The following is a 21,252-nucleotide window of genomic DNA, read 5'->3' on the forward strand; positions in this document are numbered from 1 at the left end:
TGTAATTACTAATTTTCTTTTTGATATGCAGGTGCTACATTTTGGTGCTGAATTCCTAAGTCAAGGTTGATGAGATCTCTTGGAAATATATTCTTACAGGAGACTATCATACCCCATAAAAAGATAAAACATAATACCTTTCCTAAATCCCCATGGAATCATCAGCTACTTTTGCTATATTTTCTTTCACATGGGTAATGCTTGCCAAGGTAATTAGACACAAATGAAGATAATATCCTTTCTAGTCAATATGTTGCTTACTCAGAGAAACCGAAATTCTAGCATCTTTGCTGAAGAAGTTAAGCAGACTTGGCTAATGGAAAAAAAGAATAAAATACCTATTTTTAAAATTGGTGATCAGTCATGCAAATATTCTCCTAAGTGGTAGAAGAAGCAACACATACAGATAAATACAAATTCAAACACAAAACAGCAAGTGTCATACACATGCAAGCACAGAGTACACTGTGAAACAACAGGTTTTTATGGAAGACCCTACTGCTTGGCTGCCTAAAAAATATTCTCAACTTTCTTCTTTTTTGATATGTCTCACAAAAAAGAAAAGGAAATCAAATGTCCACTCTCCCAGTGTTCCTTTCTTCTTATAGTTTATGGACCAGAATGGGGTTACATGAGTAGTCCTGTTTGGGTTGGTATTTCTGTAACCGGCAACCAAAAAAAATCTTTGTAATTTATTTATTTATTTTTATTGTGTATCTCCTATTTCATTCATTTCTACTTCTCTTTGTTCTTAAGTCTACCTTTTTGTCATGATTGGGCCCTATCCCCTACCTACTTTTCCAGGCTCATTTCCCTAGAATAAAGTGACCATTTCTCTCTCTTTTTAAAAACATATTTTATTATTGAGAGTATTACAGATGTCCCCCACTTACCCCTTTCCCCCCCCCAACTATTTCTCTTTTTAAATACCTTCATTTAAAATATATTTCTATTGATTTCAGAGAGAAAGGGAGATGGAAAGAAATAGAAACATCAATGATGAGAGAGAATCATTGATCAGCTGCTTCCTGCATGCCCCACACTGGGGATCGAGCCTGCAATCCGGGCCTGTGCCCTAACCAGAATGGAACTGTGACCTCCTGGTTCAACCTCCTGGTTTAACAACTCCTGAACATAAACCATTTGGTATTTTTATTTTTCCTGTATACTTTATTTTCTGAATTACTTATAAGTCCACCGAAGGCAAAGAAATATCATATTTCTTTGTACCCTGTAGCAGGATGCTATGAATGTAGTAGGGGTCCAAAAGGCACTCAATTGTACTGATACTGAAATTTCTACTTTGGCTTGTTTTTGAAGGCGGAAGTTCATTCTCTCTCACAATAGAGTAAGTTATCACTTACCTATAAGGTTAAATAAACAAGGGGAAATATATTATTATGCTGTCAAAAAATGAAAGTTAAAAATAGGAAACTTGTTTATGATCACAATTCTATAGAATTTGCACTTAGTTATACAGGAGCTGTTCTGCATGCCATGAAGAATTTTCAGATAGGCCTTGAGTTATGAGGACAAACAAACAGTGTTTGTTTTTTTACTGTCATTTGCAAATATTTTATATTTCTCTTTAGAAATCTTTTCTCTTTGAAACATATAAGCAAAAATTCAATACTTTAAATCATTAACAGTTGACATTTTCTTGAGTAGAAACTGATTATTTTGAAAAATAGTTACCTCAAGTACAAACTAATCCCTAGTTATTGGATAGTTACCTGAAAAGGGCAAGAAGAACTTCAGAAAGTCAAAGGTAGGCATGGAATTTTAGCCTATGCTATATACTGACGTTACCCAAAATAAAAGAAATATTTCTTAGCGTAGCCTAAAATAAGAACATACGCTGGGAGCCTAAAAGCAATGAAGCAGTGGGACTGTGAGAGCACGGGGCAATCCTGGAGGACACAGGCATACATTTCACGGCCGCTTCGGACTGCGTTACTGTAGCCAGATGTTTCCCAAGTTGGAGAATGGGAGAATTATGATTGAAGGAATCTAGAAGGAAGAGAGGCCAGGAAATGTAAGAGTAGACAATACAGATTTTGTGCCTAAATAAACATCTTGAGCAGGTTTAACCTTTTACTTAAAAAGTAGTTGAAGTTTGCCTAAGGCATATTTATAGACGAGATCATTGAATTTGGGTTTCTATAGACCTGTTGTTCCATTATAAATGTGTCTTAGTTTTCTCAGGGTATTTAATCTGTTAGGAAGTTTCTAAAATTTAAAAAGATAAAGAAAAGGAAAGGAAAGAAATGAAAAAAAGGAACCCCACTCCAGGAAATGCATTTCAAGAATGACCATTAATAGTTGTGTTAAAAATCAGAGAGTAAGCTATTTTATAATTAGAGTTTTAAACGGTATTTTAGACAACTAGTGATTTGTGATTTAATCTTCAACTGCTTTTCAAGCAAAATAAGAAATCCCACCAGGGTATAGTCCTTATTTCTTTTGTCCCCCAGTACTTAAGCTCCAAGGAATAGCCTGAAGTAGACTGTTTACTTTGTTCCCCTTAATATAAGTAAAAAATGAGCTTGACTGCATGGTGGAAGGCCAGATTATTATGCTGTGTCTCTATTCATGCTTCTTTTCTGTTATAAGGGGAAAAATGATTTTCAGGTGTCTATTTTACTTGCCAATTTTTTCCATTTTGTTTGTTAATATTTGAATCTATTGACAAGATTGTGTTTGCCTCTTTTTAATAAAATTGACTCATGTTCTGTAAATACAGTTCAAACCTTTTGTATTTATTTAAAAATGGATTTTTAAAGTTAAGAGTATGGCCTAGCCAGCATGGCTCAGTGGTTGAGTATCAACCTATGGGTTAGATGCCACTTTACCTAGCCCCAGTTTGGAGCAATTTTCATAACAGTCCAGTACTAATATCTTTTGTTTAGTTTGGACTCTTTGAACTTTCCCTTGATAACATTAACAGAAGGAATCATGCTTCATAAATTTTTATGTCATATAGATTGAGAAACAGTAAACATGATGCTATGCAGTAGTATAAATTAATGTATGAATTTCCTACAGTTCTCAGGATAGTTGACCTTGCCTTTCACCAAAAATAAGTTAGTGTTTGATTGTTGTGAAGAGTTTTTGAAACATATTTATAACTTGTCATTTTATATGAATCAAGAAAATATCTCATATCATTTTAGCATAGGTAGACCTATTATTAAAGTCATCATATAAAGTATGTGTAACTCATTTCCTGAGAAACATTCTGAGAAAACAGCATTGATAACATGGGCCCATTGTTAACAGTGTGGAAGATAGAAAAAGTTAAACATTTCCCATTCTTTGACATCTATCTTTTCTGTATGTGTATGTCTGTTGGACCCATCAAAGTTTAAAATATTTCAATTCAGCATAAAATTGCAGTACCGATTGTTATGTGGCATATATTTTATCTTGTGGAGAGATGGAAAGTGTATCTAAATGCATCATGCCCGTGCTCAGAAGTAATGCAAATCTTCTGTCTTGCCAGTGCCAGAAATAAATGAAAACGATAGTAGATAAAAGCTAGAAACATTTTTCTCTTTCGCACTCACGCAAAATTTTGTATGTAGTGATCATCATCATGCCTTAAGCATCCTTGGTGAGCCAAACATTCTACTGTGGATAGAATGTTGAAGGGATAGCTCCTACCTTCAACTCTTATTAATCAAAATAAAATAAAATACAGTTTAAAGTAGTTGGGAATAAAGATTTAACTAAGAAAAACCTCATTAAGTACAAAGATATGCTATGAATTATAAAGACAACTATATTCATTTACACAATTTTTCAAACTATGACAAGTCTCCAATAAGGACTTAGTTACCTAATTAGATAGTTGAATTGTGTGTCTATGTTTATAAGTGGGTGTTATGTAAATTGTGTATGATTTGTACTAATTATCACCATAGTACAAAGAATAGAGAAATTCATGTTTTAATGATCAGTTTTTGTAAAGACCTGAAAAAACATGCCCATACCAAAACCCAGGCTTTCCAATGGCCTGAGAGAAATAATTTCTCCCTAAATGGTTTTTAGTTTGTCTATCCATATGAAAAGAGGTAGGACCAAATCAGGAGTCTTTAAACCTTGGCTGTACTTTAGAATATACCTGGGTTTTAAAAACTGCCCATGCCCAGGCCCACCTCCAAGATGCTGGTTTAATTAATGTGGGGTTGGAGCCTCAGAAGTTACCCAGGTATGAGAACATGCAGCCTGAGTTGAGAATCACTGACTATATATCCTCCTAGCACCTTTGGTGCCTAAGGGCCTATGATTCTGGAATTTATAGGAAAAGTCCATTTAATTCTCTTCTCTCTCTCTCTCTCTCTCTCTCTCTCTCTCTCTCTCCTCCACACACACCAATGTTTGTTTATTAATCTGGACTCTCATTTCTAGTCTGATGGTAGTTTTCTACATTAGTGAGGTCCTGATTTTCAACTAAAATGAGAACAGTGACACCCTGCATGCAAATCAGATGAATTATTAATTAACAGGGAGGGTAGGAAGAGGGAAGAGCAGCAGAGAAACAAAATATAAGCACCGCCAACATATAAGCTTTCTAAGGGCAGTATTGTATCTGTCTGCTCGTCAACATTTAATAAAAATGTTACGAGGTGCTATTTACATATAGAATTTGAGAATTATAAGCTTTTCACTATTCCTTTACTTTCAACATATTTTAGCAACTGCAAAATGATAATCATGATAGTGGAAATAAAGTTCATTGCTACAAAAGTGTTGAGGGTTGGTCTAATTATAAAGGAGACAAATCTATTTCTTTGAAGAAGATGCTTGATGATTACTTATTGAATGAATGAAATTCTCCCGTGTCCTAAATGTAGCCTTGTGTTTATCTGATAGTTGGGAACACTCTTTCCTAGGAAAATATGATTGGCTTTTGCTTTGCTAAAGGAAGATCCTGAGTATCTCTGGCATGAGTCTTGAAACTGGAATAGGGTTTCGTTGGGAGGGAGGGATGTACAGCGTAAGTAATAAGCAAGTTAAGATCGGAGCTCCATCTCCTCTCTTTGATACTTCTCTGTTCAGGCCACAGGTAAGAGGCTAAAGTTAGGGTTTAGAACTAGGAGATGAGAACTGTGGCCTTATTTTGTTCCCTGTATTTAGCTCTGGCCTCTGTTTCTGCAGTTGGTAGGCCTTCTGATCTTTGAGGTATGGCAGCAGGGACAGAATGCTAATGGCTGTTTCTGAAAGTCTGCCTAATTCTAAGATCATTTTTTAGTTTGAAGGGGCTTACTATCCATAAAAAGGTAAATCCATAGTCACTCAAATTTGTTTCATGAGATAACGTTCATTCATTATTCATCCAGTAAATATTTATGGTGTGCCTTTTTGTTTGAAGCCCTGGGCATATAAAGATTCTTAAGATAATTTGCAACCACACAGTTTATTCATTGATTTCAGTTTAAACTCTTTTAAGTCAATTCTTAAGGTTTTACACACACACACACACACACACACACACCCTTGCACACACACACACCCTTGCTCTCAATTCCATCAGCAATTTTTAATTCTTTACCAAGTGACTTTATGAGTTGTTCAGTGGAGCCTGTTCCTTTTCACAGGACCATGCTCCGTGCCCGAGTTAAAGATGATGTTTCTGGTGCCAACCTCCCCCTTCTTTAACTCTGACCTCACAATGTTCATCCTATTACAGTTGCCTTTCATTCATAAAGTATTAATTTGCCACTAGTTTATTTTCAATTTATTTTAAATCCCCATCTGAAAATATCTTGATGAAAGGAAATGACCCAAAATATTTCAGTGTTAAAAGCAAGAATGTCAGATGTGGTAGTGGGGAGAGGAGATGGACGTCCGCTGGTGATGAAAAGTATTATTTGGAATGATTGAAATGATACTTTGTCACTAAGCACAAGACTGATATTGCTGTTCTGATTTAAGTCCTCATGAAAAACTGGAGTAGAAGCACAAATATACTTTTGTAATTTAAATAGTAAAAAAGCCCACCATGTAATCTGGACTCTCTTCTCTATGTAATTATAGTCATTTCCTAAAGTGTCTGGGATGAAAACATGGAGCATAACTGTAGTTTTCAGTAATATCATATGAAATCAGCATCTCAGAGCTAAGAATCCTATTTTCTCTACTATATCACCCCAAACTACATAAACTCTGCCAGTGGGAGGAAAGTATTGATTACACAGGCGTTGAAAGCCAGAGGTTCTCTGGGTTCCCTGGAAGTGTTACTCCACGTGCCATCACTGGGCCCTGCCCCGTCATCAGAGGAACAAGGAAGCATGCGGGCATTTGTCCAAAGTGGTTTTATAACCATGGGTTCCACAATCAAAGCCATGAATCACCACTGACAAGGCTTGCAATAACCAGAACAGGATTAAAACAGAGAAAAGAAATCACGAGGTAATTCACAGGATTTCAAATAAACCACTTTCCATTCTATAAGCTATGCCCAAATATTTAAAGAAACATCAGATTTTCTTAGACTACAAAGAACACATCTCTCTATATTCCTGCCAGGATGCTTATCTTCAATTTATGCAGTTAATATTTTCTTTCTAAAATTACCCTCTTTGATAAACCTTGTTTGGACAGTTTAGTGTGGAAAAGTCCAAACTTTCCTTTAGGCAGTGATAACCTTAATCAGGTCAATAATAGACACTGTCAATGTTCCTCCCTGCCCTTTTCTCTATTCTCTGCTTCTGTTATTCCTTCTACTACTTCTAAAACAATATTCTCCCTTTTATCTACTTTTATTATGCATTCTCTATACAACCACCCAGAGTTTTGTGTTTTGTTTTTAAATTTTTTAAAAAGCAGATAAGTCCTGGGAAAGACAACTTTCCATTCAAATATTCTATCATGAAAGATCCTGGGCTCTTATTAGAAAAAGTCATAATGTGGAAATCTATCCACCTAGTAATAAGATCTCAGGTAATATTCCTTTACTATATTGATTGTGCAAAAGCAACCGTTTTGTTGCCAGACTTTGGAGCTCAGTGATAGCTCTCCATATGAGATTTTGAAATGGCATGTTGAAATGTTGCCAATTAAACTAGGTTGGAAAGATTGCAAGGGGGTGTGTAATAGAGAACTCCTAGAACAAGGAGAGGAGTTGCTGCACAGTGAGTGGCATGACAAGATCCAAGATTCATTGTATCATCACAACAATTTCCCCCCAAAAGTCGGTTAAAAGTGAATGCCTTAGAAAGATCTATAATGAGTACACCATTTAAATTAATTTTTCTTTAGATTGCACTGAAAGAATGAGTGAATGAATAAATGAAGGAATGAAAGAACAAATGAATGAATGAAAGGTGCATGCATCTACAGCTGACACTACCAGAATGAACAATATCTAACTTTTCATAGGATGACACTTAAGAAAAATAGGTCAATGGGTGCAGTAGACTTTATCAATATCTCTGTGGCTTTACCTCTTCCAGCATCCATTACCCTTTGTAATTTGTTGTGATAAAGAAGTGGAATGTCTTTCCCTCCTCCCTTTCTTTGAGTTTCATCATCTGACTTGTTTTGGTCAATGAAACATTAGAGAGCATGATGCGACTAAGGCGTGAGCAGTGCTTGCACTATTGAGTTTGCTCTCCATCACTTCTGCTATTGTCATGAGAATTTACCCAGACAGGAAGAGGATGGGAGATATGTAGAACAGAAGTTTGTGCAGCCAAGCTTAATCCCCAGCTGGCCCCCAGCCATATGAGCACACAGCTGAGATAATTACAGCCCCCCAGCCCACTGCAGCCTACATCAGCCAACCCCAAAGATCTACAGACCTGTGAGCTAGATATATGGTTATTACTGCCTGCTGCTGAGACTTTGTGGTTGTTTGTTATCCAGCCTTTTCTTGAAATATCTAACTGATATAGACGTGTAATCTTCAGAACTGAGCTTTTGCTTTTTAATGTGACAATTCACATTGGAGACCTTACAGCCACACTTAAAATGACACTCTCTCTAACCTTAGTTAAAAATATTTGGCCATAAGACAAGTAGGAGAACTAGAGAAGACATTCTATCTGGAGCTGGACAAATTCATCCTAGAAGTATAACGCATTAGTTACCGTGAGGAGTTTTGAGGCAAGCATCAGCAGGGATGCTAAGACTTAATTGGAATTGAGTAGCATAGCATGAGTCTTATTTTTTAAAGCAAGTGGTAGATTTGTTACAAAAGGTCCTTCCTATGGATGCTCTTTTGTTGGTGTTGAAATGTGAGTACTTCCAGCTTTATCTTATCCCACCGCTTGCTGAAAATGGTACTGGGCTTTGTCCACTCGAGTCATCCCCTACTCTGCCTTCAACACGCTCCTGGAAGGGTCCTCCTACTGTTTTATGGGTGGGTTGGGCTTTTTGATGCTGAATAAAAATGTTGAGAATGAGGGAGAACTGAATTATGGGTAGAAAAGTTAAAGGGTAAGATTAGAGGAATAGCGCCCTTTTTAAAAGACAGAAAAGCTGCACGAGGTCAGGGATGGGGAAGCCTTTTGTTTAAACTAAGAGGACTCAGAGAAAGGGAGGCTGTTAGGGATAGAAAAGGAAGGTTCTTAGCAAAGGGTCCTGCAGGTTTTGTGTTTCAATTCTCTTTTACATGATTTGAAAAACGCAGGTGGAGAACTGGAGTTAATTAATTAATTAATTAAAAAAATAATAATACAACCTTCCTGAGACTCACTTCTGTAGGTCACAGCCTCTGTCAGTGACGATCTTGCACAAAAAGTTTACTATGGAATGGTGTCACAGAGTGGGAAGAACATGTAGATATACAGTGATATTCAGTTCCCATATCACTTATTAGATGCATAATTAGACAGTTACTAAACCATCCCAAGTTGATTTATACCATGGAGAAAATAATATATATTCATAGGTTGTTCTCAGGACTAAGAAGGCAGTAAATATTAAAATGCCTGGCACATCGTTCAGACATAAATGTTAGTTGAAATGCTGGTGCGCAGTATTTTCTTCACGAAAATTCAGTTTGGCCTGCGGTCCATGTAAAATTTGACCTGTACCCCCAAGCTGTGCTCCAGTCAGAAGCAGTGGCTAACTGGGTAAGCAGCTGCTAATTGACAAAGAAAGCTCTTTGTTTTCTTTACAGTTTGTTACTTTTATGAAAGCCAAAGAAACTATGCTCCTTACCAGCCATAATCGATGAGGAGCTTCCCAAGGTGGAGCACAGTCCAACGCTAGAAACTCAACGAATGAAGTGGCCACTTTTGCGGACTCTTCAAATTAAATATTTGAAAGGTCACCTCATATGCTCTTCCATTACTATCCTAAATTACTTTGAGGAGAAGACAGCAGAGGTATACCCATGATCAAAGTAATGTCACATATTATTTTCAGTTGTGAAGTGTAAAAACATGGGGTTACTGCACTGGAATTGACCATGGCCCGACAGAATTCTCATTGTCACCAGCAATAGGACCAGTGAATCACAAGGTGACAGGTAGGTTTCAGATACTGTTCATCCTGAAAGAGCTGAGGAGAACTGTACAGAAAAGGCACTGGAAATCTAGGGTTTGAAATTACAATACAAAACTGATAGCTGGTGCTATGTCGGCAGCATCTTGCAAGGAATGCCTATAAGAATAAAATTAGATTAAGAAGATAAATGTGCTTTTCTAAAAATTAGAACACAACCAAGACAGCATCATGCTTCTGTCTTTAAAAAATGAGGGTTGAGAGAGAATAGAAAGTAAGGTGTGACCTAGCCCATAGCTTTGAAACAGGCATGGATTAAAAAAATCCACCCGGTTCTTCTCATGGACTTGTGAATAATGCTCAACATTAAATGGCAAGTGAGGATCATCATCAACAACAATGTCTTGGTATGCAGCCAGCCTGCGAGCACAGATCGCCTCACTGGAGCTCCACAGGTGAGGAGCAGAGATGACAACAGGGTAACTGCGCAGATGTGGTTTGGAGGGCTGGTGTGGGGACAGCCACACGCTGAGAGAACAGATAGTCCTGCAAGGACACTGAAGCACAGTTTCAAGGTTCGTCATGGGGAGCCCTGGACACTGAAGCAAGGGCACCTGATAGATTGCCCTGGCACAGAGCAATCAGCAAGAGTGGCCTCGTTTCCAAGGCAAATGTAAGCAAACCTGGTACGAGCAGCAGTGAAAGCCACACACATGCAAGTCAATCATTATGCACATACGTTGGGAAGGAAAGCTGCATATATGTGATGTCCAAACCAGGTTAGTTATGCTACAGCCAGATTTAGTGTGTGCTTTGTACTAATATAAAAGTCAAAGTTTTGTGGAAAGGGCCCAGGCAAGATATTTCTGTCAAGTCTCATGACCCCCAAGAAGCGGCTGCTTATATACTGGGGTGGGCAAAAGAAGGTTTAGAGTTGTGAGTATGCAAAACACAGTTTATTCCTGTAGTATTATTTATTAATTATTGTTTTATTTTCCATACAAACAACTGTAAACCTACTTTTGTCCCACCCTGTCATGTAGCAGCATGCACCTTCAGGCCTTGTATGTAGGAATTTAGAAAATAGAAGAAGGAATTTTACAAAGTGACCTAGCCTGGGAATTCTCATTGGCTATCACCAGCGTTCAGCAGTCCGTATGCTGGTATGTGTGCTGTATTCTATTCTCTGTTAATAAAATCTATAACAATAAAAGGGTAATATGCTAATTAGACCAGACAGCCAAACGACCTTCCGGACGAAGCCAGGGCTGCGAGGGCTGAGCCCCTTGCATGATTTTTGTGCATCGGGCCTCTAGTGTCTTAATATTATTTTGTAGGAAGAGTGCTTGTCCAGCATTGAATCATGTCCATGATTCCTGGTAAAGGGAACTTAATTACCCAAGGGAATTATTGAACATTTGCAGGTGTGGCCTGAGCCACAGAAGTTTTGCAATTTGTCAGATTTCATCTCTGCTCAAGTCACAGTGTATTTTGTGAGGCTCTAACGTGAGAATAGTCATAGCCAAGATTTGTAATCCATCGAGCACTATATGCACATATTGCAAACATTAAAGTATAACCAAGAGGGCTTCAACAACAATGTTCAAAGCAGACCTACTACAATTTGCTCTTCTACTTATGTCAGCTTTAGTAGACAATAAAATAGTCTGTCTGCCAGTTACTTAAGCTAAGGGAAATTAAAAGTGGCTTTCATGATAGCTTAAGCAGCATTTATACAGCAGAGCTTCTATTAAGAGATAAAAGAACAAACTTTCCTCCTCCTGTTGACTTAAGAGTCCTGGGAAAGTCATCTTCCCACCCAGTAACACGTTTTATACTGGGTGGTTTGTTTAGACTTTATACCTTCTGAATGTAAGGCTGGGCATTATTTACCAATTAGTAGTCACTGAAAAGAACATAGGTTGTGTGTCCTGCTCTACTCACATACCAGGAGCACCTTCAAAGAGAAACTGTTGTCTTATTCATACAGACGAAAACCCCAAGCAAAATGAAAATTAAAAATAACAAAAAACCAACAACAGCTTTGAATTAAAAAGTAAACCTTAATCTTCTACCATGACCTGGTTTCATTCACTGTATAGGTCAGTCTATGGGAGCATGAATAATACTGAGAAGAGTAAGAAACTTTAATTTTAGTTTTTGATATTGAGGTCAACAGTAAAATTATTTTTCTAACTGATTGAAAGCCCTGACTTGTTTTATTAGTAAATAATAATATATGAAATATTCACTATGGGATACACCAAGTATTTATTCATATAGATCGTGATCTTTTTTGGAGTGAGACAGACAGCAAATAGTTGAAAATGGGAGAGCAAATAATCTTTGATTAGAATATAATATTATGAAGGATTGCTATAAATACTGTGTGTCTCTAAATAAGAAACAATTACTAAGTTTGCCACAGAAAGTTCTGTTAGTTTTTCAAAATTCATCTAGAAAAATTTAGATATGTACCAGATAATCTAAGAGAAGAGTATATGGTCACCAGATTGCTGTGCACTACGTCATTTGGTTGATGGTTCATTCATTCGGCAAATACTTATTAAATGCCTTCTGTATGGTAAGGCACTGCGTTAGGCTGCAGGGATAAACTAACAAGAAAACCAGACAAGATCTCTTCTTTCAAGAAGCTAATTTATGACTTACTTCACTTAGCATAATGCCTTTTGGGTCCATCCATGTTATCATCAATGGTAAGATTTCTTTTTCTGTGTCTGAATATTACATTGTATATGTGCACCACATGTTTTTTTTAATCATTTGTCTATTGATGGACACTTAGGTTGCTTCCCTATCTTGGCTATTGTAAATAATGCTGCAATGAATATAGGGATAAGGGTCCATATATTTTTTCAAATTAGTGTTTTGAATTTCTTTAGATAAATACTAAGAAGTGGAATTGCTGGGTCATAAGGTAATTCTATTTTTAATTGTTTGAGGAACTCCATAGTTTTCCATAGTGGTGCACCAATCTGCATTCTCACCAACAGTACATGAGGGTTTCCTTCTCTCCACATCCTTACTAACACTTGTTCTTTGTGGATTTATTAGTGATAGCCATTCTGGCAGGGTGAGATGATATTGTGATTTTAATTTGCATTTCCTAATGATTAGTGATCTTGAGCATCTTTTCATGTCTATTGGCCATCTGTATGTCCTCTTTGGAGAAGTATCTATTCAGGTCCTGTGCCCATTTTTAATTAAACTGTTGTTTTTTGTTAGTTTTTGCTATGAATTGTATGAATTCTTTATAAGTTTTGGATATTAACCCCCTTTATGATGAATCTAAAAAAATAATAAATGAACAAACAAAACAGAAACATAAATACAGAGAACAAACTGAGGGTTGCCATATGCTGGTTGAAAAAAGGTAAAGGGATTGAAAAGTACACATCAATAATTATAAAACAGTCGCAAGAATATAAAGTACAGTATAGGGAATATAGTCAATAATAATGTAATAACTATATATGATGTCAGGTGGGTACTAGAATTACCAGTGGATCACTTAGTGAATTTTATAACTGTCTAACCACTATGCTGTACACCTGAAACTAATATCCTATTTAATAAAGAGGGAATATGCTAATTGACCATCACACCCTCACAAATATGGCAGTGCCCACAGCCAATAAAGAGGGAATATGCTAATTGACTGCCATGCCCTCACAAAGATGGCGGCACCCACAGCCACAAGATGGTGGCGCCCAGTCCCCTCAGCCCCGCCTCATCCAACCTCAGTCCCCCAGTCCCCTCAGCCCTGCCTCATCCAGCCGGAGTCCCCCAGTCCCCTCAGCCCTGCCTCACCCAGTCCCTGCAGCATTCAGCTTCATCCAGCCAGAGGGGAAGGCAGTTGGGGGTGATCAGGCCAGCAGGGGAGCAGTTAGGCATCAATCAGGTTGGCAGTGGAGCGGTTAGGGGGAAATCAGGCTGGCAGGCAGAAGTGGTTAGGGGCAATCAGGCAGGCAGGCAGGCAAGTGGTTAGGAGCCAGCAGTCCCGGATTGTGAGAGGAATGTCCCACTGCCGGTTTAGGCCCGATCCCTGTGGGACATCTGGCAGTCGGACATCCCCTCAGGGGATCCCAGATTGGAGATGGTGCAGGCTGGGCTGAGGGACACCCACCCCCATGCATGAATTTTGTGTTCCAGGCCTCTAGTATAATAATAATAGCATAGTATGCTAATTAGGCTGGATGTCCTTCCAGATGTCCTTCCTTCCAGACAAAGCTGCAGTGGGTGGGGGCTAAGGCAGAGGCAGCAGAGACCCCCAGCCGTGGTGGTGGCAGGCGAGAGCCAGGGCCAAGGCCCTTGCATGGATTTTGTGCATTGGGCCTCTAGTATAATATAATATTGAATCTCAAGTGTAATTGAAAAATAAAAAAATAATTTAAAAAACCCCAAGTAAATACATAACAAAAAAAGAAACAAATGTCTAGTGATTCAGATAATTTAATAATTTTCAAAGAGGCAAATCTGTAGAAATATAAAGTTGCAATAACTGAAGTAAAAGTTAATAAGACCGTCCTTACTCCCGATGGTTTCAGTTAACACAATACAGTGCAAAGGAAGACTGCCTGTAGTATAGTATCAGCTATTTCAATCCCAAGCAGAAATGTTAGACTGAGGATATTTTTATTCCATCTTGTGTCTACCTGATTTATTTTTAAATTTTTTTTGTATATATGCCATGTGAGGAAATTTGTGATACTTTTGCTGGTCCCTGCTGACAACAAGAGTGATACCTATCTTTCCAGAATCTTGTTAAGACTAGCTCCTTTAATCTATGAAATACGTGAAATAACTTCCTTGTGAGTCCCTCTTTTTGCTTCCCTACTTAAGAAGTGTATTACATACCAGACAAAGGCAACTTCTAGAAATTCATTGCCTTGTATCTATGCATTTTTAAAATTAATTTTCTTTTAGCACTTATTTTGTAATCAATAATTACCCTTTTAGGCCCAGGGGAACCTCTGACATGTTTTTCTTATCCATCAACTATCTATTAGTTGTACTTTCATTGTATCAATGAAAGTATTTTAGTTTACTTACCCATGCATTCAAAGTTCAAGAAATCATTCGTTTGAATGGCAGACAAGGAATGAAACAGAACAGGAATCCTTGGCACTGCTCAGATAAATTCCTATTGTTCTGCCCCTCGAAGCGCCTTTCTGGTGGCCAGGGTGAGGGTGAGGGTGAGGGCATTGTACTGTAGTGGATGTCCCCCTTCAGAGTGAAGCACCCTAAGAGTGTTGGCTGCTCTTGCCTGAAGAGAACTGCCTTACCCAAGGCATGCCTCCTCCCCAGACTTAGTCTGCATCCAAGGACTGGTCAATATGACATGTAAAGGCCAGGACCCTTGACTCAAATTAGGACGACTCTGAAGACCCAGTTAGGGTAAGAGCTTCCATGATAATCCGCCATCTCTGCTGTAACAGCCCGTAGATGAACCTCTCCATCTGGCCAATCCTGCTTCCCTCGTTTCCTTATAGCTATTGTTTCCAAACACTTCCCCAAATTCCATGCACAGAAATTTCCCATGAAGTATATTTTCAAAGAACTTGAAGAAAATTATTACACCAAATCAAAGACAAAGATAAATAATGTAAAAATAACTCAATATGAATCTAAAATAATTGTATATTCTTATCTATTTTCATGATTCTTATCTAATTTTTAAGTGAGGAAATAATACTATTTATATAAAAGCACCTTCCACAAAAATTTATGATATGAATATTACTCATTGTTTAAGACTGAATTGTAGGAAATATTTTGAATCCCCTAAATGCTTCTCAGAAAATATATTTTTCCAGAATTAAAAAAGAAATTATGGGCCAAATACATTATTATGATGAAATGGGACAGAAGTAAACTGAATACGAATAAATGCACTAAGATTTGAATCCTTTCAGAGTCAACAGGAAATGTGATATATTTTTAAATTTAACATTTCATTGACTAGAATATGAAAGACATAAAAATTTAGCAGAGAAAGAGAATTCACCAAGTACATGACCATAACAAAAATACTGCCAACTATGATATGAAGTAAGGGACATTTTTGCCTTCTTTTGGGCTAAAGTTTGTTTGGCCTTTTTAAATTTTGTGTTAATTATCAAACTGTAAGGTCTGACTTCCTTCCAGGTAAGCAGGTGGATCATTGGAAGACACCTGCCTAGTGGAACTCAGCAGCAGGTTCACTCATCTGTTAAGAATTTCACTTGTATACTTGTGACCTGAAATTTGAGTATTTAGAAGTTTTAGAGAGGCAGAAACCTTTCTCAAAGTGTTTAGAGTGCGTAAGTGGAGCAGGGAATGGGAAGAATGTCTATGAAATGACTACTATCAGCAAAATATCAGAAGCATGAGACAAGAGCCTGTGAAATGGATTTTCAGCGCGAAGACCTACGTTCCAAGAAATGCCTTCAGGACATTCTGATTCCATCCAGTTAACCCTGGAAGAGGCACTCTGGCAAAAGGGATAAATTCTTGAATCAAAGAAAAAGTGATGTATAAAAAGCATACAATACAGATAACTCTACTGTTAGGTTCGAGCCAACAGGAGCCAGGCCAAGAGACGCTATGGGAAATTAAGAAATTTTTATTACATTCTCTCACAGTGGGCTGAGACTAGTGTGTCAGCGTCAGCACTGAGGGAGTGTGTATGTTCTCTTATATAGGGACTGGGGCAGGGTTGCACCAGCCCGCTGACTATGTTAAGCCAATCAGGGGCCACTTCCAGAGTCAAGAATGGTGTCAAATGTATCCAAAATACATGCTGAGAATTTTGAGATACTGTTAGGCTGGGGAAATGGGGAGGATAAATTCTGGGAAGCAATACAGAAGTTAAGCAATCTTTTCTTCAGGTCCTCACAGCTGAACAACAGGGCACCCTTGGAAGATAGCAGGATGTCTGGTGGGTGTACAATTCTGTCAGGCAGAGGAGAGCGCCTGAGTCAGTTGGGGAGTGTATCTTATCTTCTGCAGGTGCAGGCCATTTGCTTCAAGCTATGGGGGGAAAAACTCATAACAATATAGTTCAGACAACATGTCCAAACAGGAGAGGACAGGGGTAGTACGCCCTAACATCTACCACTGCAATAACATGAACATGGGACGGTGGTTTTATAATTGCATGCCAGCAGTGAAGCACTTTCTCTAAATGAAATCTCATACAGAACCCCAATATGTAAAACAGACAAAAGAGGACTAGCTCTGTTTGAAGTCAGAAGTAAGGGGCTAAGGGTTCTAGTGTTCTGGACACCCTCAAACCCTGAGATACACCTCGGGAACTCCTAGGACTCTATGGAGCAGAGTGTAAAAACTATTAGGTTATTGAAAAGCTCAGCTGTGAGGACCTGAAGAAAAGATTGCTTAACTTCTGTATTGCTTCCCAGAATTTATCCTCCCCATTTCCCCAGCCTAACAGTATCTCAAAATTCTCAGCATGTATTTTGGATACATATGACACCATTCTTGACTCTGGAAGTGGCCCCTGATTGGCTTAACGTAGTCAGCACATCTCATCTGTAGGCCACACATGACTCAACTTAGTAATCAGCTGCAAGAATCCATTCCAAGTGTCTTTGAGTTTTATTGTTTTTATCTTCAGAGCTTAGCAGACTCTCTTTTGTGCTAGATTTGCACCTGAAAGCACATAACCCCAGGAGCTGCTGAATTGTTATATTGGGACAACAATGGAGGAGGAGCCAACCCTGAAGTGGCACAGAGAACTGAGACAGAGGCAACCTAGTGCACTCATTTGAGTACTGGCCAAGTGTAGCCTGAAGCGAGCCAGATTTCGTTAGTGACAATCAATGTCCTTTACTCTTTAAATCAGATTTTCATTGTTTTTCTTTTTTCTGTTATAGCAGAAAAGCATGTAACTGAAGAGTACCCTAGCACATTTGAGTAGCTCGACAAATACTTGTTGACTGAACGAGTTAGGAATTAGGAGTCATGGGTTCTAACTTTCGACTGATAATTCCATTAAGAGCACTCGCTAGATCTTACTTCCATTATTTGTAAAACAAGAGGGCTGCTAAGATTGTTCTCCAAAATGCATTCCTGCTCTCACATTATGAGTCCCGCTATGCCTTTGTACAGATTATTGCTTGTGTTTCTTCTTAGTCAAAATGCAGAGGTTTGAGAGTTAATGCACTGAATCGATTCTGTACAAACTTCGCCCACCGAGGATTTCTCATTAACCACGGGTTAAGGTGGCCCTGTTCCTCCCTCAGCTGACTGCCTGAGTGTGAAATTATGGTGACCCACAGAAGACAAGCTGTACTCTGGGGGACCGGGAAGGCAGGATTCATGGCAGTCAAAGTAGGGTTCTCACTAATTGCTTTAGAACATCTGCTGAGGGGGAGAGTGTAAGGTCTAGATAATTGCTAGAGAAAATTGTATTATTTCAGGATAATTGCAGGGATACCTAGAATTCTTAATCACAATTTCAGAATGCTGTGAGCAGAATGTGTTTAGAAATGGAAAGGAATGCTTTCTTTTGGAAAAAATATAATCTGCCTATAAAGCTCCTCCAACTTAAGGCTGACCCTGTGGAGGCTTACATTAAAGCACCATCAGCCCCGGTCTTCAGAGGGCGGGATGGGTGCAGAATCCTAATCCTTTCTTTCTAAGCTTTCATGTTTTAGGTTGTTCTCCATCAATCTAGAGCAGATTCAATAGGGATATAATGCAAGCAAGCCACCTATGCAATTTAAAATTTTCCAGAATACACTTTAAAAATAGTTAAATGAAACAGGTGAAAAATATTTAAATCATCTCTTATTTAACCTAATATATTCAAAATATTATTTCAATATGTGCTCATTATAACGTTATTAATGAGATTTTTTATGTATTTTGATCCTAAATCGTAGAAATCTGAAATGATGGCACATTTTAATTCAGACTAAGTTACACTTCAAGTGCTCAATAGCTACATGTACCCTGGATTGATCAACAAAGATCTAGAGAACAGTTGCTTCTTCCTGGGTTTTTGTTTTGTTTTGTTTTGTTTTGTTTTGTTTTGTTTGTTTTGTGTGGGGTGGAGGCATCTTAAGTGCAAATACTATCAAACACTGTAATTTAAACCTCAGGGGCCAGCATAGCTCTTCTCACAAGAGAAAGAAGTTTAATGTGGCCCAATATCGGGGAAGAGAGAGGGAGTGATAGAAAAGAGAGTGGAGAAGGCTGAGGCTTGTGCTAACTTGTCTGAACTTGTACACCAGGTCTGAAGTGTAGATGTGACACTCAACACAATTAGAAGCCACTGGAAACCTGTAAACAGGAATGACGTGGCTCCATTGGTGCTGCAGGTCTTGCAGCCAGGATGCTTGGCTTCTGTGTATTGAATGTGCAGCTCGACACTATTTCAGATGTTAACCTCTTTTTTTCTCCCTGTAATTCTTTTTCCCTTTCTCCATTTAAGCAGACAACAGACTCTTGGCTCATTGCCTTGGGGAAGGAATATGGCCAGGTGAAAAATAGAAATGTTCACTCTGGCTTTTCTGATCCAAAATTGCCTTAGGGCAATTTAGAGAGTGTGTGAGAAAAGTAACAGGAAAAGAATGTGAAGGTATAGGAAAAATGTTTGGATAGGAATGCGAAGCCAGAAAGGCAGTCCTCTGGATAAGGACGAGATAGGTAAGGGAGAAGAGAAGGATAGAAGAGAGAGAAGAGAAAATTAAGTGTACAAGGGAGGGTTTGAGCTCTGCCTCATGGAAAACAGGTCCCCTTCCAATGCTCCAGAAGGAAAATGATTTCTGTACCCAAGTGAGCCAAGCCCCACAGCCTGCAGAACAGTGCACACGGAGTAGTGGGTGCCTCCTGGCCACCAGTGTGGACCAAGGACCGGATTCCCATTTGTCCCTGTCCCACGGGAAGTCTAGACACTGTGGAAGACCCCAAACCTCCCAAATGAATGTGTTTAAATGTCTCACCATCATGGCAGGTTCAATATGGTTTCAAAATAGTAATTAGATTGGGCTGTGGAAAATAGTGTAATCTTTACTGCATATGAGAATTGGTCATTGAGATTCATATCGACAGGGGGCTAGGCTGGGGTTACAGACCAGGTGAGAAGGCTGGTACTGCAAGTCAAGAGCGCAAGTTGAAAGTAGATGGTGTCAAGTTCTGCGTAGGAGGCAGAATTGGCAGTGCTTGTTGAGGGAGGCAATGGGCTGAGGAAAGAGAGGAGTCAGGTATATACCAGGCTTTTGACCTAGGAAAATTGAGACTTTTTGGGGGGGGAAAAACAAAGCACAAAACCCTAAACTTCTGAGGTACTTCTTAGGTACTTCTCAAATGCTAGGTTCTACTCTAATAACTTGACAAGTAACTCATTTAATCCATAAACTACCTCTATGATGGAGGTACTGTTATCATCATCCCTTTTTATACTAGTAGATGATGGCACTGAGGCTCAGGAAGGAGCAGAGGCAGGACTGGAACCCAGGAAGTCGGGGTTCACAGTCTGACCCGTTCACCTCTGCTGCTGTCACGTAACAGGCTAAACAAAACCCAGGAATGGATTAGAATTAACAGGAAGCTTATAGGAATACCCTGGCTGGGGCAACCCTGTATTTTGTTATCAAAGTCCTGGACACTCAGTAACTTTTGTCCATACTCCTGCCTATTTTTAATCCTTTCATTTGTATATTTTTTTCTATATGAATCTCTTTCTAATAGATTAGGGACTTCAAGTCCAAATCCAAATGTTCTTGAATCTGCCTTGCAGTTAATTTAGCAACTGAGCCACTAAATGCTGAGGCTCCCAACCACTTTTCCTTATTTCCCTTGCAAATAAAAGATGGTGTCCGGGGTGATGCTTTCATCTCCTGTGCCCTCCTTTTCTTTAAATCCCCACCTGAGGATATGTTTATTGATTTATTTTTATTTTTAGAGAGAGGGAGGGAGAGATGGGAAGAAACATTGATGTGAGGGAGAAATAGCAATCAGTTGCCCCCCATACACACCTTGACCAGAGATCAAACCTACAAGTTAGGTATGTGCCCCAACCAGGAATTGATCTTGTAACCTTTTTGGTGTATGGGATGATGCTCAACCAGCTGAGCCACCCAGTCAGGGCTCCTGTGCTCTCCTTTTGAGAACTGCTCTGACCCTGCAGGGAGTGCATGAAGATTCCTCTGCTGCTCCAGATCTTAAAGACTCAGATTCCCTGCTGGGATCCTGCATCCCAACCAGTTCTCACAGAAATCTGAATTTTTGTTTATTTTATCTTTATTTTTGAAAATATTACAGATGTCCCCCTTTTATTCTCCATGGATCCCCTCCTCCCCACTCTGGTCCCCTCCCCAGGCCTTCACCCCACCATTGTCTGTGTCCATGGGTAATGCATATATGCATATAAGTTCTTGGTTAATCTCTTCCCTCCCCCTCCCCCCCTTTCCCCTCTGAGAATCCTCAGTCTGTTGCATGCTTCCGTGTCTCGGGATCTATTTTGTTTGTCAGATTATTTTGTTCATTAGATTCCACATATAAGTGAGATCATGTGATATTTGTCTTTCTCTGACTGGCTTATTTCGCTTTTAGATTAAAAAAAAAAAAAAAACTTCCAGCTCCACATCAGCAGCAGCAGCGGGATCAGCAGGATGGTGGTAACTGTTAGCAGGGCAGCCCAATGCTGTTCAACACCTTGAGGGTAAAGGAGGACCAAGGCAAGAAGGACGATGAGGAAGGCTTCTCAGCTGTGGCTAGGGGCTTGGGGATAAGCGGTAGTGTCTAGTCCTCAGGTGTGAGCACTGGGAGTGT

General features: G+C 39.0%; 1 protein-coding gene across 6 annotated transcripts in view; it reads right to left on the reverse strand.

Annotated features, from left to right (window-relative positions):
- The window catches only part of HS3ST5 (heparan sulfate-glucosamine 3-sulfotransferase 5), a 236,801-nt gene that overhangs the window by 149,845 nt on the left and 65,704 nt on the right, over nucleotides 1-21,252 (reverse strand). The window contains exon 1 of one of the 6 annotated variants that reach the window (XM_023750143.1): nucleotides 138-308. The exons of the other annotated variants lie outside the window; for them this stretch is intronic. The gene's annotated coding sequence lies outside the window, so the exon portion shown is untranslated. Of the gene's footprint in view, nucleotides 1-137; nucleotides 309-21,252 lie in introns of those variants that run through there. 6 annotated transcript variants of the gene reach the window in all.

The sequence above is a fragment of the Myotis lucifugus genome, unplaced genomic scaffold (assembly GCF_000147115.1).
Source record: "Myotis lucifugus unplaced genomic scaffold, Myoluc2.0 scaffold_11, whole genome shotgun sequence".
Classification (NCBI taxonomy): Eukaryota; Metazoa; Chordata; class Mammalia; order Chiroptera; family Vespertilionidae; genus Myotis; species Myotis lucifugus.